General features: G+C 36.3%; 1 protein-coding gene across 1 annotated transcript in view; it reads right to left on the bottom strand.

The window, feature by feature from the left end:
* Positions 1-24,784, bottom strand: part of LOC149795179 (beta-1,3-galactosyl-O-glycosyl-glycoprotein beta-1,6-N-acetylglucosaminyltransferase-like) — a 36,322-nt gene extending 11,538 nt beyond the window's left edge. Inside the window, exon 1 of the mRNA XM_089964049.1 lies at positions 24,567-24,784. The gene's annotated coding sequence lies outside the window, so the exon portion shown is untranslated. The remainder of the gene's footprint in view (positions 1-24,566) is intronic.
* Positions 24,785-26,391: the final 1,607 nt, after the last annotated feature.

Genomic DNA, 26,391 nt, shown 5'->3' on the forward strand with positions numbered 1-26,391 from the left:
TTGGAACCAAGCAGAATGGTTTTTACTACTGCTCATCTTGGCAAAATACTCTGCTAACAGGTTAGCTTTATCATTTTTGGAATATGCTTCGGTTATATTTGGCGTAGGTTGAGTAGCTTTTTCTTTCATTGCCTTTATTCGGGTCCATACCTGTTTTGCATTGCTTCTATAGTCCAGAGACGAGCAGTATTCTTGCCAGGTGTTCAACTTTACAGTGCGGATAGTGCGTTTGGCTGCTTGTTCCTTGCCTTTGTATATTATAAATTACGAGGAAACGCTGGTATGTTTAAACTTGTTCAGGGCCTTTTTCTTTTCCTTAGGGACTTGTTTACATTCCTCATTCCACCATGGTACGGAATTTTTTTATATGTGGATATTATTTCTTCCCGTTTTAGGAAAGCTTAAGGTAGCCGTTGATGAGATCGCATCTATTACATTCTGATTATATTTATTGATATCCATATCTTGAAGTTCACATATTTTTACGTCTTCAAGTGTAGTCCTAAATGCGAGCCAGTCTGCCTTATCTGATTTCAATTTGGCAATCCTAGTTGAGCTAGTGATAGGGATAGGGAACTGGTCACTCCCTAGCGCACTGGTTTGGTCCACTTCCCAGTCTGCTATTTCAGCTAATTTGGGTGTAGAGATTGTGAGGTCTATAGCTGCTAACGAGCCGTTTTCCGGATTAATTCTTGTCCAGCTCCGTTGTTTAAAATGACTAGATTTGTACTAAGCACCCATTCTTCTATCAGTTTCCCTCTTTTATCCCAGTGACCACCCCACCCCCACTCCCATCTATCGCTATGGGCATTAAGATCTCCACACATGCTATAGTTTATATGCTTATTTTTAAGTTGTTGATGTCTTGATTGTAGTGGGAGTTATAACCCCTGGATCATAAACATTGCAAATTTCAATATCTGAGCGTTCTGTACGAATTATTACAGACTGAAATTCAAGCGAATCTGAGTTGTTAGACTCTGTTTGGGTCAATCCTAATGTTGTATTGGGGATAGAGTCATGAATATAAATGGCTAATCCCCCTCCCTTTTTCCTTTTGTTCTGTTTTGTAAATAATTGGTTGTATAACCTGGGATTTTTGGCATGAATCTAGTAGCACTAGACAGAAGTGTCTCTTGCAGACATATGCTGTCTGGTTTAATTTTTTTATTATTTAATTTGACTATTAATTCAGGATTGTTCTTAATTAATCCGCGGCAATTCCATTGCTATATGACTAATGATTGCTTCTTGTCCTTATCACCTTCTGATTTTGATTGTTTATCAATAATATTAAGATATATTATATAAAAAGTATTGTGAAGATTAAGTTTGTTTAGTTAAATTTACTTAGATATTTTTCAAGTAATTCAGATAATAGTCTAAACGTAGGTTGGGTTGGGGTTAAATTATTCTGGGTTATATTTATAATACCCACTATGAATTCTCAATTATACTTAAGCATAACGCTTAGCGGAAAATGGTCTATTAAACTAATATCATCTTTATTGTTGACCTTGTTACCATTCGTATTGCTTGATGTGTTTCAACAGTTATCAGAGGTAAAGTGGGTATGGGTTCCTGTTTTGGGTTTTGGTTTGCGTTGCTATAGCTTATTAATGGTTCCTTAGGAGATGGTAATTGTTCATGTTTTCCACTGCCATTGTATATTTTCATATCATCTCCTTTTCTTTTATTTGCATTGCCATTGCATTGTGTTGGATCATTGGTGATCTTTTGGTCATATCAAGGAGTATGGTTGAGTTGGATGAATTACCATTGTCTGGGTTAATTTTCCTTGATTAAGTTTCCTCGGTGAGGATTTGGCCTTTTGATATGATATATTATCCGTTTCCATTTGATGGATGATTTCTTTTTCTCTGGTGGCATAATTACACACATCAGATTTTGGGTGATGCGGTTCTCGGTAGTTCGCGCACCGTATTCCTTGATATGCGCACTTGCCTCCATGTTGGCCTCCACAGGTGTTGCACCTTGTTTTGTAAGTGAATGTTCTTGTGTGATGTCCCCATGCTCTGTAATTGCTACAGAATCTGGGTTTGTTAACATAATCCTCCAGTTTTTAGTATTGCCTGTTGTTTCCAAATCTAACAAGGATGGGTGGTGTTGATAAAAATTCCACAAGTATCGACGAGGTTTCTTGTCCTTGTTTGTTTTTCATCCTAAATGACCTCTTGATGTTAGCTCCTTGCTGTGTTAGTTCTTTTGTAATTTCGGCATTGGAACTTTGTAGGTGTCTTCTGCTTAGCTTGAATACTTTTTGTATGTACAATTTGGTGCAGATTCCTCCAGAGGCTTCACTTGTTCTTTTCCAATTTGGTTAGGAGTTTCCTTTTTGCTCTGGTTGTCGTTGGGTGATCTGGTGTTATAATTTCCTGGTCACTGACGCCCTTATGTGACCAGTTTGGTCAATTTCCATATATTTGGCCACTTGATGTAACGTACTACACCATACTATAATGAAGCGTGTTTTTGGTATTATTAGTTTAAATTCTCCTTCATGTGCTTTGGTTAAGGCTGTAGCAATAGTTCTAGTGCTAAGGTTAAGTACTTGGGAACCATTACTCGTGATAAATATAGTATGTTCCCTGGGGTGGTATTTCCTGGTTTGTTGATTATGGTATGTGGAGTTGCTAGCCATTGTAGGGTTGTCTTTTTCTTTCTTTCTCCTTTGGTGATACTGACATTCTCATTTGGAGTGCCATTGGATTTTGGCTGGGTATCTGGTTCATTAATTGTTAAGTTACTTGGAATATTTTTTATCCTGTTTGGATTTTAGTTCCGTTTTTTGTTTTTTCTTGGTTGTTGACTTGTCCTTGGATTGACCATTCATAGTTCTTTTTCCCTTGTCGACATATTTAACCGCTTTTACTACTGTTGGTGCAATTGTTGGTGCAGTCTTTTTCCGATGTGGTGGACTTAATAGACAATGAATATTTCAATTCCGATATCCTCTTGCTCTTGGTACTATTTTAATACTTTTGATGATCCAGGTGTTTGACAGTTATGTAGCACTTCCTTTTTAATTCGGTGGTTATTTTTCTCTTAGACCGATGGCCTTTTTCTACGGTTGTCTGTTGTCGGGAATACATTAACCGTTGATGATGGCTCTGGAATCTTGGGAGGTAGAGTATTGTTTGAGTTAACCACGTCAGTGTAGGTTCTGATTGGTGATGTGATTTTACCTTCTTCCAATATCCCGATTTGCTCTTCTGTTGTAGATAGTGGCTGGGGTAGATCCATTACTTTACATTCTTTAATTTATGTGACTGTCTTGGTTGGGCGTTGCTTAGGTGGGCTGGAGGTAAGTTTATCTAATGCGCTTGCTTGGTCTGTATTCGTAGGGGTTTTTGGGTTGCGCTCTTGGTCGGTCATGTCTATAGGATTCCAAACTGAAGAAGACATTGGGGTGGTATCCTCTAAGTTCTCGGTGTCTTGTAAGTTCCCACTTCCATAAATGGATAAGTATGGGTCATCCGAGGCAGACGGCATAGACTACAAAATCCAAATTTCTCTCCATTACCACATCAGCATAGGTTCTGACTGGTGGCGTTACTTTACCTTGTTCCAGTATCTGGATTTGCTCTTCTGTTATATATAGTGGCTGGGGTAGATCCACCACTTTACATTCTTTAACTTCTGTGACTGTCTTGGTTGGGCGTTGCTTAGGTGAGCTGGAGGTAAGTTTGTCTAATGTGCTTGCTTGGTCTATATTCGTAGGGGTGTTTGGGTTGCGCTCTTGGTCGGTCATGTCTATAGGATTCCAAATTGAAGGAGACATTGGGATGGTATCCTCGAAGTTCTCGTTGTCTTGTAAGTTCCCACTTCCATAAATGGATAAGTATGGGTCATCCGAGGGAGACGGCATAGTCTACAAAATCCAAATTTCTTTCCATTACCACGTCAGCATAGGCTTTGACTGGTGACGTTACTTTACCTTGTTCCAGTATCTCGATTTGCTTTTCTGTTGAAAATGATGGCTGGGATAGGTTTACCAATTTACAGTCTTTAATTTCTATGAATATCTTTATTGGGGGTTGCTTAGATGGACTGCAATTAAATTTATATAATGCGCTTGCTTGGTCTATATTCATAGGAGTATTTGGGTTGCGCCCTTGGTCGTTCATGTATATAGAATTCCAATTTGTAGGAGATCATCTAAATTCTCGTTGTCTTGTAATGTCCCGTTTTCGTAAATTGATAAATTTGGGTCATCAAAGGGAGACGGTATAGAGACAACAAAATTCAATTTTCTTTCCATAACCACTCGGGCGGTTGAGTTGGATTGAAATTCTCCCACAATGACGCGAAATGCAATAGGTGAGGATAGGGTGGTGGGGTGTGTGCTTTTCCTGCTAGTAACATCACCATCCTTATAAATCGGGACAATTACTGGGGAGTTGGTAGTGGTAACTTAGGGGGAAGAATTTGTTTTTCCCATGTTCGAAACCTTATTGGCTTTCCTAACAGAGTGTCTGATTGGGATCATATTGATCTTTTTCATACTTTACGACATTTCCAATAAGTGTGATTTCAGTCAGATGTGTCAGAAATGTCAGACAATACACTACTTCCTATGATTTAATGTTTAGTTACTTAATAATTAATGTTGAAATATAAATAGTTTATTTAATAATTTTCTAATGTATAATAAAGTTTTAATGATACAAGTTTTAAGCTACTGTAATTTAATTGGATAGTACGGTTTTGATAATAAGTTAATCAGTAGGTGAGTTCTATTCACTGGCGGAAAATCTTGCAGTGGTTTACAAAGGCTTGCTAACTTGCAAGGATTCCGCCCACGTATGAGTCAGTATGAGTCCTGACACCTGTTGTGAGTTTTAGTTCACCGTGTATATTATTCACTTCTTGTTTACTTATGCAGATATCAGAATTTATACCATTTAGTTTACTTATTTGATTACTATGTCAGTGTTAAGTAAGATTAAAAGATAATAGAAAAAGTAAGTGGAAAAAATCAAAGGTCGTAATGGATTTTCAGCAGCACAGATTACAATACCCGAAGGTTTAGTAAATAATTTCCCCTACCTTACACTATGATTATTTTGACTCCATTTCCAAAAATTTCCTAGCAATGTGGTATCAGTTGTAAAGTATCACTGCTGGGTGGGCTGCTAGGCCTTCGTACTGATCGAAATTATGATTCAAGTTTGATTCGGGTTGATTTGGCAGACAGCTTCAGGTGCTTCAACATTGTTTGTGTGTAGGTGACAATTCCCAGATTACGTCTACTTGGGTCGAGTTGTGATGAATGATGATGAGTTGCATTGTTTTCCTAGCAATTTTTTTTTATATGCTTGAAGAACGGACGTGTAGGAAAACATCCTCAACATGGAACACAAGCTTCACAAACAATCATTCAGGACAGAAAAGTCAACCGGATAACATCGGTGTTGGCCTCGCAGAGGTAAAACAGAAACAAAGGGTGGAAGCTAGAAGCAGGAAGATCGTGGACTTATGTATGCAGTGGAATGCATAGCTGATAGAAGACAGCTTAACAACCCACCTCAACAGAGAAGCTAGCATCTTACATAAATTCTGTCGGTTGGAAAACCGATAGCCTGAAATGGGGGGGGGGGGGGGGGCACGTTGACGAAATTCAGTTGGAGGCCAGAACAGGGTAGCTGGTGGAAGGACCGATCAAAGATAGCTGCATGGAAGGGCCTGCGTTAATTTCGATGGACATACGGGCAGGAATTAGTCCTGGAAATACCGGAGAATACCACCGTAGAGACCGAGGAATGGAGCCGACCCAATAATTCAGCCCAGATGCAAGGCCGACGTCCAAAGAAAATCCCAGTCGATACCCGGGTGTGAAAAGACCCGGTATACCAATGAGATTGCCTGTATGTAATGATATACGGTTTTCATTTTGGCTTGAAATTTATTTTACAATTTTATTATATCTTTATTTTATTTTTTATAATTTGATCTGTTACCGCAATAAAAAAATTACTCTAGGAGTTTTATTATGCGTGATACAAACTATGCATTAGTCATTTTGGTTTAGTTGATTTGTATTTATTAGTTAATTGTATATACACTTTGTACACTAAATTCCAACCTTTTGAATGAATCCATTTTGAAATTGGTTTGCTTATTTGATTTGATTAATTGCAAAGGTGGCTTACACATTATTGGTATTTTTTTCGTCCATTAAAATAACTGGACTAGATTTGGTTAAGCATGTTCTGGCTTTCCAGGGCTCTGTGCGTTTGCGCCTGCTGACGGGTACCTTTCATTCTTTGCCTCTCCCAGCTTTCCTGTACCACGACGAAGATGTGGAACAATTTCCACCCGTCTAAACCCAGGTGTCCCTTTTTGGCGTCATAGTAGAGACTAATCGCAACGGGCGTCACATACTGCCTTGGTAGACACCTCGCTCAGTAGAACAGACTGATAAATCCTTTTGGAACACGAGTGCGTGTTGGGTCCATTCCCACTCATGAAAGCCCTCCATTCAGGTCTTTACGGACTAAAATTGTCCCACAACCAAGGGCTAAATTAGCAGTGCTCTTTGAGCACATTAATGCGTGGGGGATGGGGCACGAATTCCTTCCTCCACGAATAATTATCAGTCCGCGTTGCAGACACTAACGAGAGGCACATGCACTATGTCCGAACGCCTCTATAATTTAAACCAGCAAGCAAGTTCACACACAATAAGAATGGAACAAAGATCTAGCGGACTAAAAGAAAACGATTCTTTATAGTTTCAAAAATATTCTTACAGAAGGGTAATAGCGTGTTTAATAGTATTTCCCGGATAGCAGATCTAGTATCGTGGTCAGGGTATGTTTCTGTATCAGGATAAAACATTTTCTGCGGCATATAGGAAGTTGTTTCGTCATCTCTGTACAAATCACGGTACCTTCTCTACAAAGTTAGCCGAATCCGTAGAACGATTCTTTTTGTCGTACCATTACTGATGGCTGGTTTTCCACTAAAATGATAGGTCCGATTGTCGACCATGCGGAAAATAGTTTGAACGGCTTTGATACCGCCAGTGCTGTTGACACTGAAGGACTGATGGACCTATCAATAACATCCCCGTAACTGTATGCAGGTGTGGTCAACACGACCGACTTACGGCTTGGACATGTTGGGGGACATGCATCCACTGGGTTCTCTACAATATATGTAACGGGGGGACTTTCACCCATGAGGTCAGAATTATCTTCGATGTACGAGATGGACAAATGGGCAACTATTCCCCGGATTTAAGTATTTCTGTCGTCTCTTCCTACAATCGATACATCTGTAACTCGCATGAAAGCGCAGATAGTTATTTTGACTGCAAAACCTCAGCGCTTTTCTCCTCCACTTCTGCAGATTTTATAGAGGCCGATGCCGATAGTTGTGTACGTTTCACTTTAGTTGGTGGTGATGGGTAGGGGTGGTGGACCTCAAAAAACGTCGGCACAAACACTACATGGCGGCGACAAAGTGCACTTGGTGCAAGCAAGACACAATTCACGAGTTTCTTCATGGGTCTTGAACTTCTTAAATTTTGAACACCTCGTCGTTATGTTCCACTAAAAGAAACAAAAACAAACAATGGATAAATTAACAGCGCAGCGTGTTAATAAGTCCCTAAAGCAACACCCATTACTAACCGAGTGAGCAAACAATACACTGGGTGTGTGAAAATATGAATCACACTCAGGAGCAATGATAGCGTGATGGAGCATATGGTCAGAATAAACAAAGACCAAGAATAAAATTCAGTAAAATATTGGTCCCGAAAAATAATGCGTATACCACCTGCAGTAGAATTCTAATTACACAGTAAACGTCCAAACTTCTGGGGAGGGGAGGAGGTGGCTGAAAATCACGTGCAGATTGGGAGGAGTTTCTAGAGGTATATCATACGAATTTGTCTGCACTAGAGCGAAAGGTTAAAACTGATGGTACCAGTCGGTGGCAAGGGAGCTAATGAGCAAGAATTATTTCCCTTTAAATGTTGGACTGGGGACACAACTATTACACATGGGTCAGTACACACGAATGTGGTTCTGCCATTGAGAGGGGTATTTTGTTTTACTGAACTAGCTACATTTAGGCATTTATGGTTTCAATTCAAAGGAAATTGTTTTTTTTGTTTTTTTGTATTTTTGGCGACAGTGCACAGTGAGTAATGTAGCATTGTTGCTGGTCAAAAAGTGAAATATATGACTCACAGTAGTCAGCTTTGTTTACAGCGCAGCCTCTCAAATAAAAATATTCAACAAAATAAAACGCATGGTTACCTATGGCAAGAATTTCACCGTCAGTCAATATATGTAGATATTTTATGCTGACATTTTATTTCTTAGGATTCGGACAAACCGGAAAGTTTAGTACTAACACACAAAATTAAGAGACTTTATAGGCAAAATATCCTTGATCTGAGTCTTGGTACAGACAGAAAAGCAGAAAGACAAATTTTCGTCTTTTTAGTAGAGCTGGATTCGGAATGTCGCATGCTTCTATTCCAAACGTTAATGCGATAGGCGAACGTATTCGAATGAGAAAATAATGTTGTCAAAAACAAACTGCCTAAAAACCACTGAACGGCATATACATTCTCTATTCCCAGACAATCAGACGTTTGCAAACAATCAGATTTAATTATGAAATAATGCTTCATCAAGCCAGTAAAGCACATTTTGATTGACTAAAAGTTAAGATTAATATTACCAACATGTCAAGCGTCATTTGCATAGAACCAAGAGCATGTCCTATCGTAAATTGTACTAAACTAAGATTATGTCCAATCGTGAATTGCACATAACTAACATCATGTCCAATCGTGAATTGCATATAACTAAGATCGTGTTCAAGTGTATATTGCACAGAACTAAGATCATGTGCAATCGTGAATTGCACAGAACTAAGATCATGTGCAATCGCGAATTGCACAGAACTAAGATCATGTGCAATCGTGAATTGCACAGAACTAAGATCATGTGCAATCGTGAATTGCATATAAATAAGATCGTGCTCAAATGTAAATTGCACAGAACTAAGATCATGTCCAATCGTGAATGGCAAAGAACTAAGATCATGTGCAATCGTGAATTGCACAGAACTAAGGTCATGTCCAATCGTGAATTGCACAGAACTAATGTCAATGTCCAATCGTGAATTACATAGAACTAAGATCAAGTCCAATTGTGAATTGCACAGAACTAAGGGTCATGTCCAGTCGTGAATTACATATAACTAAGATCAAGTCCGATCGTGAATTGCACAGAACTAAGGTCTTGTCCAATCGTGAAGTGAACAGAACTAAGGTCATGTCCAATCGTGAATTACATAGAACTAAGATCAAGTCCAATTGTGAATTGCACAGAACTAAGGGTCATGTCCAGTCGTGAATTACATATAACTAAGATCAAGTCCGATCGTGAATTGCACAGAACTAAGGTCTTGTCCAATCGTGAAGTGAACAGAGCTAAGGTCATGTCCAATCGTGAATTACATAGAACTAAGACCAAGTCCGATCGTGAATTGCACATAACTAAGATCATGTGCAATCGTGAATTGCACAGAACTAAGATCATGTGCAATCGTGAATTGCACAGAACTAAGATCATGTTGAATCGTGAATTACATAGAACTAAGATCAAGTCCGATCGTATATTGCACAGAACTAAGGTCATGTCCAATCGTGAATTGCACAGAACTAAGGTCATGTCCAATCGTGAATTATATAGAACTAAGATCAAGTCCAATCGTGAATTGCACAGAACTAAGGTCATGTCAAATCGGGAATTACATAGAACTAAGATCAAGTCCGATCGTGAATTGCACAGAACTATGGTCATGTCCAGTCGTGAATTACGTATAACTAAGATCATGTGCAATCGTGAATTCCACAGAACTAAGGTCATGTCCAATCGTGAATTACATAGAACTAAGGTCATGTCCAATCGTGAATTACATAAAACTAAGATCAAGCCCGATCGTGAATTGCACAGAATTATCATATCCTGTCGTGAATTGCATAGAACTAAGATCAAGTCCAATCGTGAATTGCACACAACTAAGATCATGTCCAATCGTCAATTACACATAACTAAGATCGTGTTCAATCGTAAAATGAACAGAATATCATGTCCAATCGTGAATTGCACTAAACTAAGATCCTGTTCAATCGTAAATTGCACAGAAATAAGATCATGTCCAATCGTGAATTGTACACAACTAAGATCGTGTCCAATCGTCAATTGCACATAATTAAGATCATGTCCAGTCGTGAATTGTACACAGCTAAGATCATGTCCAATCATGAATTTCATAGAACTAAAATCAAGTCCAATCGTGAAATGCACATAATTAAGATCATGTCCAGTCGTGAATTGCACACAACTAAGATCATGTCCAATCGTCAATTACACAGAACGAAGATCCTGTTCAATCGTAAATTGCACAGAACTAAGATCATGTCCGATCGTGAATTGGACAGAACTAAGATTATATCCAATCGTGAATTACATAGAACCAAAATCATGTCCAATCGTGAATTAAACAGAACCAAAATCACGTCCACTCGTGAAATCCGCACCTATATAAACTTTAACTCAAACAATTTATTATGTTATACACAACAAATGTCATGACAATCAAGTTAGGCGTTTATAGTGAGGAAAGTATCACTGCATACATTTCCAATGAAAGTATTTTGTCCAACAGGGATAATTTAAACACTGTTCAGTAACTATTTTACAGGTTTCACTGTTCTGTGAAAAATCAGGTGTTCTAGAGGCTCCGGTGGGGTTTGAAAAAGAAGAATTCCTAGACATAAATATCCATGATTAAGATTCGGTCTTACGATTGTGTTTTCATCATACAGGCTGTTGAAATATTCTTGTCACTAATGTCAATATTAATATCTTTTTAAACAAAACACAAAATACCACATCGACATATCGTCGTGTCTGTTTCTGAAGAAAGAAAAAAAGCAGCACTGAAATGAATATTTACACTGGTGTGAATATTTACGCTAGTCTGAATATTTACTCTAGTCTGAATATTTACCTTTCAAATGACCACCTCCAAATGAAAAATGCACCTTCATTTTAATCAAACCAAAAGGATTTTCATTTTTTTAAATTTATTTTTTTAAATGCGTCTCAACTCGAGGTAAGCTACCGCAAATTATACTGACCTGTACTATTGATTGACCTTCAGATAAAACATCTGCCTACTAATCATACCAACCAATGACATGACGTCTAGATTGGTTAGATGGCAATGAGGAAATGAGCTTTTGCCATTGGAATGATACAAAGTCTAAATTCTTAAAGTGAGAGAAAAAACTCAAATTCAAATCACAACAGAAAATCAATTTCACAAGAGTTATAATAAACAAACGTTTTGCCCAAAAAAAGAATGGCAAGAGGAAGCTGAATGAATAAATTTCATTCCTAAAAGTGAAGTCATCTATTAAGTATGTATTAGATAAGGAAATAATTTTTATTACAAATTGCATGATCGTGTGAAAGCAAAGCTTCAAAGAGAATTTCCATATTGATTACCACATCACTTGTTCGTTTAATCAAATCTCTACTCATCAAAACTTCCGCTTTTTCTATATCCGCACAATGTAGAATCACCTGGTAGGTCAGAACAAAGTAGTTCCAATCAAATCCACGAGACTGTTAAATTTCGATCACATATCCACTACTATACATGCTTTTACTATGGCAAGGAGAACGACAATTACCAGGTATGTCAGAACAAAATATTTCCACTCCATTCAACAAGACTGTTAAATTTCGATTACAGATCCACTACTATCCATGCTTTTACGATAGCATGGAGAGCGAAAAGCTGACAGTATCACATTCATGGTAACGTTTAATAAAAAATTCTAGAGCATTCATCCCTCCCTCCCTCTCCCTCTCTCTCTCTCTATCTCTCTCTCTCTCTCCCAAACATTGCTTTTCACACTGTGTTTTGACTCATCTAGTTCAAAACAATATACATTCCACAATTACTGTATAGCCACATAAACGTGATATAATGCGAACAACCGTTAATGGCTTGCTAACAACAATAGGATGTCCCCAGCTGGTAGAGCGTCTGACTCGTAAATGAAATGTCGCGGGTTCAGTACTCAGACAGGTCAGCCACTCTACTATCAAAACTCAATTATTTACATACTTTTAAGTCAGAAATCCTCAAGATGTTTATGTTGGGTTAAAACAGTTTAATAGCATTAATATTTGTCTTCAGATCAGACAATTGTACTTTGTAACACGGTATCGTTTAGGTGGGGGTAGAGTGGGTGCGTAAACAAGCTGCAAAGGTTTCTGTGGGACAGAATCCACTGTTGGGGCCTAGAAGACAAATCTCGCATCCAACAGAGAAAATTGAATCCAGGAAACGTTTCGGTTGTTTCGCGTTCAACTTTTAAGGAAGTATGGATATAGGGCAGAACCCCGTAAAACCTTCGATTCGCCATTGCCCAAGACAAGGCATTCTCCTTGACCGGGTTGGCAGGTCACGTAACACACATTACAGCTATCTGACGATAAAATAAACACCAAACGTATTTACTATTACTCCTTAGCTGCACTACACATCCCAATATAGTTTGTACTGAAATTAAAAGTATATAGCCATTGATTTTTGTCTTTACATTGTTAATTGAGAGATGTCAGCAAGATTAGAAAGAAAGAAGGACAGAAGTAATGTTATGAACGGAATACAGATTTATATATGTTAATTTCCTACACAGTTGCAAATTATATGTTAAAAACGCATCGATATATCTGTATTTTATAGACTTCTACCACATATATAGTAACCTCTCTCAACCACTTCAGCAACTATCAATGTCGCTCACTATAAACATTCACAAGATGCAAGTTAATCAACAATTTCAGTACTTAGCAGGGCTATGAAAAATGAGGGAGGGGTACATTTTTTGTTTGCCTGAAGATAATATTTGCAACTAATATAATCGATAACATATTTTTGGCGCGATAAAACAATGCTCTAAAAGTCAGGTCTTTCCCTTTTCTTCAGGATATTTAAGAGTTTAACGTTGTTTTTTCTGAGTTTATCGTGGTATAAACTGTCAGTTGCTGACTCACACAGCACATAACGCCCGATTATACCACGATAAACTCCGAGAATAAAAACAACATTAAACTCTTATAATTGAAATTTCAATCATTCGTTATGATATTTTGTTTGCATCATTAAAAAACAGAAATCTTAATTGAGCGTAGTAATACACGTTTAGGGTTTTCTATTACGTAGCTATTTAAGCTATTTATAGCACATGGGATTGTCCTGCTTGAAAGTAATAAGGTCATCATAATACCAGTCCTTCAACCAATGGAAGCCAAATTTATTCAATTATATTTTTTTTTAAATTGTTAGAATGTTCTTTTCCTTTAATTTTTACTTAGTGTCTGCTTTCACTGGCAGCGTTTATCTTATGCTGTACACGTGACTCTATTTATAGAAGTGGGTGTTCTTTGAAAAGTAGTTGCCCTTACAGTTCATACAGAAATAAACGCAATTCATTTTGATCACGTGGTAACATTCTGACCAATGGAAATGTTACTTTCCTTTACCAGCTACTGACATTGCAATTATTCTTCCTTCCAAAAACAAAACATGTTAGAGTTCGGGCGTTATTTGCTGTGTGAGTCGGCAACTGACGGTTTATACCACGATAAACTCAGAAAAAACAACGTTAAACTCTTATAATTGAAATTTTAATTATTTGTTATATTATTTTGTTTGCAACATTAAAAAACTGAAACCTTAATAAACGTAGTAATACATGTTTGTGGTTTTTCTGTTATGTAGCTATTTATAGCACTTGGGATGTCCAGCTTGATCGCAATAAGGTCATCATAATACCAGTCCTTCAACCAATGGAAGCCAAATGTTTTCAATAATTTTGTTTGTTTGTTAGAATGTTGTTTTTCTTTAATGCTTACTTCGTGTCTGCCTTAACTGGCAGTGTTTATCTTATGCTGTACACGTGACTTTATTTATACAAGTGGGTATTCTTTGAAAAGTAGTTCTCCTTACAGTTCATACAGAAATAAACGCTATTCATTTTGATCACGTGGTAACATTCTGACCAATGGAAATGTTACTTTCCTTTACCAGCTACTGGCATTGCATATATATATATATATATATATATATATATATATATATATATATATATATATATATATATAAAACATATAATGAAAATATGATTGCTAAGTTGAAACCAGAATTATCTCAGATATTGCGATGAATATCACAAAATACATAATACAAGCGTCGCATTCAAAAATATGTGCCCAGAGTTCATATAAAAATATATATCTTAATAAAAATGACTTCCCATTTTACAAACTGGTAAACATTACAGAGTTTACAAATAAATTCGTTGTGTAGAGTAAGTGAACCTGTATTCAGTCGATATGAGCATTCATGATTTTGTACTAAATCAGTATTATAATTAAGATATGTTGTCATGTGCAAGTGATGCAATGTACAAGTGATATGTTGTAATTGAAGAATGTTAAGCAATTTTTAAGAAGTTTTCGTTTCACATTTTGGAGGAAAAATAGGAGAGATATCACGAGCGGCGGAGGTGACAATTTAATATTTCAGTTTTTGAAGTTAACATTAAAAGTTTGTCAAGCGAGTTTTAAAGGGTTTTTGCAAGCAATATTAAATTGTGTTAAAGTTTTTGTACAAATCAATGTACATGTTTAAGTAATAGTCAATGTTTGTGTGTGTGTGTGTGTGTAAAATCCAGTGTTCAAGACTGCACAGCCTCACAAGGCCGAACAAGGCCCGACAGTGTGTTCTGCAGAGCCCTTCTTTTAAATATTAAATCTTTACACATCACATACACGGGACACTTTTACAATATTTGAAGACACTGGTGTTAATCAAGTGTCCATACACGTTTGATTTATGACCCTGCTGATTACTTTGGACATGTCAGAGTTTCATAAGTACATACCTGAGTGATAAGATAAATTACAACTAAACATGAACAAATATTTCGTCAAGGTAATAACACTTGTCTACAAATTATATTTCATCCATATACGTTACCCTTCCCACCCCACCTCACCCCATCCCGTCTTTTCTTAAGGTACTGAAAGTGTCATATCATTACGGTAAGTGGCGTTAAGACCAATACTGTAGTTAAGTACATTTAGTACATTAAGATATTTTGGTAATTGACCATGCAGCGATACAACAAAACTAACAAAACAAAAACGCCAACATACATGGGGGCAATAAAGTTATATTTATTCAGTTCCAAAAATTCACACGTGGCTTAAATAAATATCTGACAGCCACGCATTATTACATCAACCATTTTACTAATTAAGATAATAAAGTCAATTATTTAATCAATAAATCAATCACCAAACCGGTCCAACCAACCATTCAAACGTATAATCAATCAATCAACCCATCAATCAATCAATCAAGACAAAAATGGCTTTCCTGGCGTAAAAGTTCAGTTAGGTTGGTCATGTATATTGATCAATACACTTATTTGCTTTTCCACATTTACCTACTGTACTCACTTATAAGACTATTCCAACTGGAAACCGCACAGACCCAGATCTGCCGTCGCATAAAGCGCCGACAGACCTGGGTCCGTGCAGTTTGTTAGGAGTAATCTGTAGAACAAACAACATATACCCTGAAATGTAGGTTCTTTATGCTTCGGCAGATCAGGATCTTTGTTTTTTGCAATTTGACTCGGCTTATGAGCAATAAACATGGTTAGATAGGTGCTTGAGAATCGTAAATCAGCAGTAGAGAGATTTCCAAAGGTGTCGCATACTTTTTGTTGACTTTATCATTTGTTTTAGCTGTATATCAAGATGGTAGTAGCTACATGGGGGAATCAGCAAGTAGAGCAAACAAATAAACTGTTCGGGCTTGATACATGTATTTAATGGATTATTTTTACAACACCAAAGTTAAAGGCCAGAGAGCTAGACCTGTGAAATAAAACGATTAATATCTCAAGGTCATGGGGTGAGTGTGCTGTAGTGATTCTGCTTTTATTTTTAGACTGCAGGAGCATAACATTTCATGAAATGTGGATTCTATTCAATGTGATTATGTATAAGACTTGAAAACTGGAAAGGGGCCATCGATTTAGTACGTATGCAAAAATCTGTCAAAACGTGACCCCTCCCCCCTCCCTGTACATATGCTTACTTTTTACACACCCCCACCTGCATACGTAAGCTTGACGCCCCCTCCCCCGCGAATTCTATAGAACGGCCTATATTTAATCCATAAAGGATTAATAATATTAACGTGTTTAATGAAACAGATAGTCCACCGACGTTGAATGTCTGGCTGCATTCAAAGAAATAAGCTGCGTAACTTTAAACAGTTTGTCTAGTGTCCGCTAAAATTCAAACACCGACTGGACCCACTCAAACAGGTTACGTATTAGACAAATTACTATCGAGGTCTCACCCCCACCCCATTTCATATGCGTACGTACATTATCAGTAGCCCCCCCCCCCCATACGCAAGCGCATGCATTTGAGTTACCCCCCATGCATGCGTACGTACTAAATGGACGGCCAAAAACAGTTAAATCATACCAACTGTCCCTACTATAATTCCCCCTCCGTTCTAAAATTTGGTCTCCAAATTATTTTAAAATATTTCATCACAAAATAAAGTCATCTCATCACACTACAAACGATGTGTTTCTACTGTTAAATTTATCTATTAATAATGCAAAATGCTTCTATAAAGATGGTCAGCATGCTGTTAAAATGCAAAATAAGTTTGTTTCACAATTTAACATGGATAAACTGACAAAAGATACAAGTTTCAGTATTCAGAAGATAAAACATTAATCAGATTAGCGTTCTCTGCTGCATGGAATCCGACATATTAAATCCAGAAATGCATATGAATGTTAATTGCAGTAATTGTACACTATACATAAGCAACCAGGAAAAAAATGTCAGTTTCATCCAAATGTTGAAATTTCCAGTCAACTAATATAAATCCCACTAAAAACGGATGGCGCTTTCAGTTCCATAATAGTTTAAGGTGTTCATGTGGTACAAATGGAAGTAGTTTATTTTGACAGATTCGGTCTTTAGAAAAGACGGAATAAAAATAGTCATTATTTCAATCACAATTATATAAATCTTCCAGTGTCATATCAAGGGGTATTCAGAAAACGAGGTTATGGAAAAACAGAAGATAGCGGAAAAAAAGACCAGCATTATATGACACTGTATCAGTTGAGTTTAGACTATTTATTAATCATGAACCCGTCCTTATTTTCTATATTAAAATTGCCATTTTAGGAGCTTCACCTTTTTATATATAGATTTTCGCAATATCGTTTTAGACTTATGTTCACATGAAAATCCACAATTAATACAACTGTTCCGCTGGTTACCAAGTTTCGAACAGACCTTCCATTTAACTTTGTACATTTTTTCAACGACGTTGTGCACACACGTATAGTTTTGCAACTATGCCCGAGATGGGTCTCTCGAAAGTTCTGGCTGGTCTGATCTACGAGATAGGCCCTTCCTGGGGTCCTCTTCCAGGGATCTCTCTCTCTCTCTCTCTCTCTCTCTCTCTCTCTCCACATCTGGTGCAATCGATGGGTCACTGCGACCTCTTTCTGTCTGTTGTGTCAGAGAGTGCTACTATCGTAGTGCAGGATCATTATATACTTTCAAGCGATTGACATGAATCAGAACTCTCTGCAACTTGTGAGTACTGCAATTACGCAATAGACATGAGTGGTTCGGTCCAGTATCACATGGAAATGGTTTCTTTAGGCAGATTAGGCCATTAGAAAAGACTGAATTAAAATAGTGGATATTTCAATCACATTTATAAAAATCTTTTTTATCGTATGTATATTTGACTAAGAGTTAAAAGAAAGCTTTATTGCATAAATCTTTCTTCTTCTTTATCACAGGAGGTGTTATGTATATTTAATTTACATTTAATATTGGAAATTGGAAATTGCCCATAAATGCCGGGTCTGCCTGTTGTTTACCTCATTTTATATTATAATGTTAGAGATAGACCTTCTAAATATAATTAAGACTTTATATTGAAAACATTTGGAACCTTCCTGAATGAAATATTAAATTAGATAATAGTTTTCTTCCCTCCAAAATACTAATTTGTGACCCGAGTTCAAGTAGAGGACTATATAATCTTGCTTACCTAGAGATATATTCATTCATGCTTTACGATCTGAACATATTCAGTTGTATTATTGATGTGTCCACTTTTTCACTTGAGCTGGCATTTATTTATTTAAATCATTTAATTCAAGTTATTCTTCTTTGGAAATACATATTGTTACATATTGTTCATTCTATAACATTCTTGGAAATAAAGTCTTGGATTAATAATGAAATTCAAAAAAGAATGTATTCTTGGATTGTATTATCGTTATTCAATAACGACTGTTGGCAGATCACTACGACACAGGCCATCACAAGCACATCAACACTTCCATTCGTTGGATTTATTCTGAAATACCACCAAAGTTAGTTTCATAACTTTATCCATTAGGACTTGTGTTAGAATTTCTAGGATTATTTTGGGTTTAAATTTGCAATACAGTACGTTCTTTTAACATTTTTGTTTACATTGTACTCTAGGGAAATAAATTATCATTTGTTGAATTTTACAAAACCTGTTGGGTTTCGCTCTTTTCAATTACTTAGTTTCAGATCATAGAGTCCTACTAACTAACTAACTAACTAACTAACTAACTAACTATATATATATAAACTTGCGGAGTTCACAGGACACATTTTGATAACATAGTTATCTAGCTGGCTTGATTGTTTCTGATTCACAAATCTGTGTTTCCTATGTTAAACTCAACTTCTGATATCTCAGTAATGCGTTGTGTAGATTTGTTAACATGTAAATGATTAATCTCAGTAATGAGTTGTCCAGATCTGTTAACATGTAAATGCTTACATCTCAGTAATGAGTTGTGTAGATTTGTTAACATGTAAATGATTAATCTCAGTAATGAGTTGTCCAGATTTGTTAACATGTAAATGATTAATCTCAGTAATGAGTTGTCCAGATTTGTTAACATGTAAATGATTAATCTCAGTAATGAGTTGTGCAGATCTGTTAACATGTAAATGATTAATCTCAGTAATGAGTTGTCCAGATTTGTTAACATGTACATGCTTACATCTCAGTAATGAGTTGTGTAGATTTGTTAACATGTAAATGATTAATCTCAGTAATGAGTTGTCCAGATTTGTTAACATGTAAATGATTAATCTCAGTAATGAGTTGTCCAGATTTGTTAACACGTAAATGATTAATCTCAGTAATGAGTTGTGCAGATCTGTTAACATGTAAATGATTAATCTCAGTAATGAGTTGTGCAGATTTGTTAAAATGTAAATGATTAATCTCAGTAATGAGTTGTGCAGATTTGTTAACATGTAAATGATTAATCTCAGTAATGAGTTGTCCAGATTTGTTAACATGTAAATGCTTACATCTCAGTAATAAGTTGTCCAGATTTGTTAACATGTAAATGATTAATCTCAGTAATGAATTGTCCATATTTGTTAACATGTAAATGCTTAATCTCAGTAATGAGTTGTGCAGATTTGTTAACATGTAAATGATTAATCTCAGTAATGAGTTGTCCAGATTTGTTAACATGTAAATGATTAATCTCAGTAATGAGTTGTCCAGATTTGTTGACATGTAAATGATTAATCTCAGTAATGAGTTGTGCAGATTTGTTAACATGTAAATGATTAATCTCAGTAATGAGTTGTCCAGATTTGTTAACATGTAAATGCTTAATCTCAGTAATGAGTTGTCCAGATTTGTTAACATGTAATTGCTTACATCTCAATAATGAGTTGTGCAGATTTGTTAACATGTAAATGATTAATCTCAGTAATGAGTTGTGCAGATTTGTTAAATGTAAATGATTAATCTCAGTAATGAGTTGTGCAGATTTGTTAACATGTAAATGATTAATCTCAGTAATGAGTTGTCCAGATTTGTTAACATGTAAATGCTTACATCTCAGTAATAAGTTGTCCAGATTTGTTAACATGTAAATGATTAATCTCAGTAATGAATTGTCCATATTTGTTAACATGTAAATGCTTAATCTCAGTAATGAGTTGTGCAGATTTGTTAACATCTAAATGATTAATCTCAGTAATGAGTTGTGCAGATCTGTTAACATGTAAATGATTAATCTCAGTAATGAGTTGTGCAGATTTGTTAAAATGTAAATGATTAATCTCAGTAATGAGTTGTGCAGATTTGTTAACATGTAAATGATTAATCTCAGTAATGAGTTGTCCAGATTTGTTAACATGTAAATGCTTACATCTCAGTAATAAGTTGTCCAGATTTGTTAACATGTAAATGATTAATCTCAGTAATGAATTGTCCATATTTGTTAACATGTAAATGCTTAATCTCAGTAATGAGTTGTGCAGATTTGTTAACATGTAAATGATTAATCTCAGTAATGAGTTGTGCAGATCTGTTAACATGTAAATGATTAATCTCAGTAATGAGTTGTGCAGATTTGTTAAAATGTAAATGATTAATCTCAGTAATGAGTTGTGCAGATTTGTTAAAATGTAAATGATTAATCTCAGTAATGAGTTGTCCAGATTTGTTAACATGTAAATGCTTACATCTCAGTAATGAGTTGTCCAGATTTGTTAACATGTAAATGATTAATCTCAGTAATGAATTGTCCATATTTGTTAACATGTAAATGCTTAATCTCAGTAATGAGTTGTCCAGATTTGTTAACATGTAATTGCTTACATCTCAATAATGAGTTGTGCAGATTTGTTAACATGTAAATGATTAATCTCAGTAATGAGTTGTGCAGATTTGTTAAAATGTAAATGATTAATCTCAGTAATGAGTTGTGCAGATTTGTTAACATGTAAATGATTAATCTCAGTAATGAGTTGTCCAGATTTGTTAACATGTAAATGCTTACATCTCAGTAATAAGTTGTCCAGATTTGTTAACATGTAAATGATTAATCTCAGTAATGAGTTCTGCAGATTTGTTAATATGTAAATGATTAATCTCAGTAATGAGTTGTCCAGATTTGTTAACATGTAAATGCTTACATCTCAGTAATAAGTTGTCCAGATTTGTTAACATGTAAATGATTAATCTCAGTAATGAATTGTCCATATTTGTTAACATGTAAATGCTTAATCTCAGTAATGAGTTGTGCAGATTTGTTAACATGTAAATGATTAATCTCAGTAATGAGTTGTCCAGATTTGTTAACATGTAAATGATTAATCTCAGTAATGAGTTGTCCAGATTTGTTGACATGTAAATGATTAATCTCAGTAATGAGTTGTCCAGATTTGTTAACATGTAAATGATTATCTCAGTAATGAGTTGTCCAGATTTGTTGACATGTAAATGATTAATCTCAGTAATGAGTTGTCCAGATTTGTTAACATGTAAATGATCAATCTCAGTAATGAGTTGTCCAGATTTGTTAACATGTAAATGTTTACATCTCAGTAATGAGTTGTGCAAATTTGTTAACATGTAAATGATTAATCTCAGTAATGAGTTGTCCAGATTTGTTAACATGTAAATGATTAATCTCAGTAATGAGTTGTGCAAATTTGTTAACATGTAAATGCTTACATCTCAGTAATGAGTTGTCCAGATTTATTAACATGTAAATGATTAATCTCAGTAATGGTTTGTCCAGATTTGTTAACATGTAAACGCTTACATCTCAGTAATGAGTTGTGCAAATTTGTTAACATGTAAATGATTAATCTCAGTAATGAATTGTCCAGATTTGTTAACCTGTAACTGATTAATCTCAGTAATGAGTTGTCCAGATTTGTTAACCTGTAAATGATTAATCTCAGTAATGAGTTGTCCAGATTTGTTAACCTGTAAATGATTAATCTCAGTAATGAGTTGTCCAGATTTGTTAACATGTAAATGATTAATCTCAGTAATGAGTTGTCCAGATTTGTTGACATGTAAATGATTTTCTCAGTAATGAGTTGTCCAGATTTGTTAACATGTAAATGATTACTACATATCGGATGAGACTCACACTCACTTTCAACCTATGTAGCAAAATATGAAACTTTTGGTGTGGAGGACTGTCAAAGTTCAAGTATAAAATATATATTTCCTTTAAAACTAGATACAAGTTACTATAGCTCTTTATTTTCACGAAATCTACTATCTTGTCTTTAACATAAACCATAACCCTTTGGAACTGCACTCGAACCAGTGGTTTTTATCACGAAATAACTTTATGAAGTAACAATAACGTCATCCACTGCTGCGACGTGGGTTTTCTGTCCTTAATTGACCTCCATGCTATAAATATAAAATTTATGAAAGCAACTATATTTATAGCCTGGAGGTCATTTAAGGACAGAAAACCCACGTCGCAGCAGTGGCACACAGGACGTCACATCCTCAAGAAAAGGTTCAACGTTGCCTACACTCAACATCCCCTGAACACACTGATAGAAGCAGCCGAAGTTTTAAGCGTGTTCCATGGATTCGAAGGTTTTCCAGCCAGAAAACGAAGGGAAACACGGACAGCGGAAGCAATATACGAGGAAGAAGTTAGCCGAGGCACCTTCCCGCCTGGGGAGAAATAACAGCCCTTCTGAGGGCTACAAATTGCCATTTATCTAAGGGGACCAGTTTGGCTTGGTTTTCCAGTTCGATAAAACCACACAAAACTGACTTGATCGTTTCAGTTGCCTGCATCAAAATTTAAACCCAATTACCTAACAGTGACTAAACTTTTATTTGTCGCTTAGACAATTAGAAAAGCAAAATTGTTAGGGCATCTCACTATGTACACTATGTACTAGTAATATTTCAATTGTTAGGAGTTAGGAAAATTATCAGACTCATTTGACTTTGACTCAACTGCACAGGTGGCTCACACAATATTGGTTGTTAGGATCCATTTACAAACAACTGGACATAATTTGGCTAAGTACGGGTGGGTTGTCTGATGCCGGAACTCCCCTACACATCCCACGTCCGGATATTCGTACAAAGGGCGGAGATGTGGAACGATATCCACCCGCCTAAAATCGGTGTCCCAGTGTGATGTCATTTTCACCAACCAATCGCGACTGACGTTACAATTGCATTGGTCGACATCACAGTGATTGGTAAACAGAAAATTTATTTTAGTATCATGAGTGCGTGGGTCCATTCTCACTCATGAAACAGCCCTCCAATCAGAATGGGAACCAAAAGGACACGCGGCTGAAGGCTATAATTACCAGTGTACCTTGTACACACAAACGCCTGCGGGATGAGGCTCTTTTTCCTTGCCCCAGGATCAATTATCAGGTCGCTGTGCGACCATTAACAGTGGTACATGCACAAGGTGCGCACACCACTATAATCCAACTAATCAATCAATCAATCGACGTCAAAAGGAATATACAGCATACCATCATTAACATCAACATAAACAATAATTTGAGGCAATTGAAACTGAACGAGTTCTTAAATTTGTTTTCGTTACATTTATTATATTCAAATTTAAAGTGCAGGCATTTCATTGATTGTAGCGTTATTTGCAATGCCTATCGATTTACATGAATCTGACTTTCGCACAATTAGTTGTACGTTCGTCTGCCTAAAACTGCCAATTTGGGAAGTATCACTATTATTACCCCAGAGCCTCTTCGAACGAGTCGAGGTTATTCAACTCGCATCGGAAACGACAAGGATATTCCAATGACTGAGTAAAACGTGACGTGTTATTGATGACATCATACTGTAATTATCATATCAGTTTATATTGCGCAGTAAATGTTAAATTTACAAAAGCGGACGGCTTTCCTAGTTAATCTTACGAAAACAAACATTCTCTCTTTTTCATATTGCAAGGTAGTCTTTAGTAAAGTAGGAATTATACCAAAAATGGTTTCCTAATGTAAATTCTCCATGTCAAAAAATGGCGAAAGCCACAGTTTCACATCAAAAAGTTAAAAGGCGAAATGCAGCCATAGGCGCCTTCGTGGATAGAGCCAGGACTGTAAATCACGGGCCCTGGAGTGAGAAACACTCAGGATCACCTAGTTCTTGTTCAAACAAAAATGTTCACTTTTACAATTAAAAATTGTTGCTCGGCCCGGGCCCGCTTACGGGCTCGCCCCCCCCCCCCCCCGCCCCCCTTATTGACCCTGGATAGAGCTAAAAATAAAAGGCGACTTGTACACAACTAAGACAATTGCTTCTAATGAAACGTAATATATTACATACTAAAAATAATTGAAGTCCTAACGTGTTTAGTGAATAATCTATGTTTATTGACGGCATATCACCCCCCCCCCCAACCCCAACCCCCGTCAAGGAAAGTTCATGTCTACTGTCAGTAATAAAACATTATCAACTGAACTGTTTTTATCCATTCGTACGTATGGTGTGTCAATGAATATTCTCGGCTAAAATATGAATGGGTTAATATGGCTACTTACCAGCGTACTGCATCTCACAACGTTCACCCCATAAAATGATTTCAAGGATGTTTCCTTCGGCACTTAAGCAGCCTCATATCGACCAGTTACAACCCCAAAACTTAACGTTTTTTATGCAAAGGGATATACTCTCTCGAATTGGAAGAAGTTAATAACACTTAAACTAAACAAGATATTTTAAATTAAAGGCAGGAAAGTCAATATTCTCCAAGTCCTTCGCTTCCTGGTGAGTGTGTACGTATGCGTGGATTCACCTCGTGACCTAAAATTATGGACTTCAATTTGGGTTACATGGATGACGCGTGTATATCGATTTTTCTAGCTCTTAGCCTGCGTTTGCAGCAATTTCCATAGAATCAATACGACTTTGGCATTGCATTTACAAGTATCTTTCTGGAACGTGTGGTGGACATACAACAACGCTGCAACTGCAAATGGAATTTGATTTTTGTAAAACATGTATTCCCTCGCTTGTCCGTTTTGATGTCAACCTTGAATTTGGAGCTTCTTGGGTAAGAATTCGCCTAAGAGCAAATGTGAGTTAGTCGTGTGCATTTGCTTTTGCATGCCTGGCAAGTATGTATATAGTTATATTTTGGAGATGTCAGTAGTTTACAATATAGGACCCAAGGTGATGGTATATTGACAGCTAAGGACGCCCCCTCTTCCCGGCCATGCAAGTGTATATATTGAAACGACTCTGTGGTTTTAAACTAAGTAACAGAAAAAGCGAAAGCCAACAGATTTTGTAAAATTCAACAAATAATTTAGTTCCCTTGAATACAAAGAGAAATTTTAAAAAAAGAACTTATAATATTGTGAATTAAATCCCATATACTCGTGAAAGTTCTAACACAAGTCCAAAAGTGTAGAATATTCCAAATGAAGTTCAGTGGTGTTCCAAAAAACATCTGATTTTGAATGTGCTGAGGTCTCAATAACCTGGAATAGAGCGGATGTGCTGGAAGTCTTGATGTGCGCAATGATATAAATGAATTCAGATTAATCCCAAAATAGGGACTTAGTCCGAAAAGTATTAATGAAACCTTTTTAATTCAGGTGAACAATTAAAATAAATAAATAAAATCATCTCAACTGAAAACACACTAAAACCGATTCCACAAAGACTAATGTTATGACATTAAATAAATAAACCTGCTGACTTCGGACGCATATACAGACTGTCACCTTACATGACAGAACAAAATGCCCTGGACCTAGGTCATTTACAATGGAATTTTCCATCAAATTAGTAAATTTCCAGAACATTCATAATTTCTAAAGAAAATTTAAACCTAGAACTTAACCAGTGCCGGATTACCAAATAGGCTGAGTGGTAGGCACCGGCCACTGAGGCCCCGCGACAGTGGATCAATATAATATTGATAAAACGTATTAGGATATAGTTTGCGAGGGGGGCCCAAGATTTCGACTGCGTAAGGGCCTAAGGGCCTCCACAAGGTTTAATCCGGCACTGAACTAACGTCTGTAAACACCTTTACCTCCAGGTAATAATAATCTTAAATATAATCTGAAATCATAGACAAATATTAGCGAGTAATACTTTGTTGAAAAATATAACGAGACATTATGTCAGGTAGGCCCTAATCTCAATTGCTGGTCTAGATCAACCACACAGTATATATATTCATTACGTATAATCATGGAGACAAGCCAACACCTAACACAGCTTAAATAGACATAACAATGGGGATTTCAATAGTTAATATGTTATAACTCAGGGGTTATACCCTTAGGAGAAGAGATGAGACCCGGTTAATGTCAGATTGTCTTGACATGCACGTGAATATGTCAGAATGACCAG

Source organism: Sinohyriopsis cumingii, chromosome 7, assembly GCF_028554795.1.
Source record: "Sinohyriopsis cumingii isolate HCF-2022 chromosome 7, ASM2855479v2, whole genome shotgun sequence".
Taxonomy (NCBI): Eukaryota; Metazoa; Mollusca; class Bivalvia; order Unionida; family Unionidae; genus Sinohyriopsis; species Sinohyriopsis cumingii.